The sequence below is a fragment of the Opisthocomus hoazin genome, chromosome 20 (assembly GCF_030867145.1).
Source record: "Opisthocomus hoazin isolate bOpiHoa1 chromosome 20, bOpiHoa1.hap1, whole genome shotgun sequence".
NCBI classification, from domain to species: Eukaryota; Metazoa; Chordata; class Aves; order Opisthocomiformes; family Opisthocomidae; genus Opisthocomus; species Opisthocomus hoazin.
Genome location: NC_134433.1, coordinates 12,829,814 through 12,830,316, shown reverse-complemented (window position 1 = coordinate 12,830,316; position 503 = coordinate 12,829,814).

Below are 503 nucleotides of genomic sequence, written 5' to 3'. Positions count from 1 at the left end.
GGCGAGAGCTCGAACCGTTCATCAGCAGAAGGTGCTTTCCCCTCTCCCCGCGGATCGACACCCCTGTCCGGGCTCACGGGGAGGGGGGGGGGCGGAGGGGTGCGGCGAGCCCCGGGCCGCGGCCCCCCCCGCCCGGCCCCCGGGGGGCATCCAAAGCTGCGCTGCTCCCGCCGGGCCCCGCTCACCGCCCGCGCCGGGGCCGGGGGACCGGACCGGACCGGACGGGACGGGGAGGGGAGGGAGGGGGGTTCCCGCCGCCGGAGCCGCTGCCGGTGGCGGCGGGGCTATTACTGCCGGCGGGGGGAGCGGGGCGGGGAGTGCGCGGCGCCGAGCCGATTGGCCGAGCCCCGCACCGCGCCCCGCCGCCCGGCCGATGGGGAGAGGGGCTGCAGCCCGGCGGGGGGCTCGGCCCCCTCCCCCCCCCCCAAGCCTGCCCGTCGGACACCCCCGGCCCCCCCCCGTTACCCCACCGTGGGGGTGGATCCCCGCGAGCAGCGCCCCGA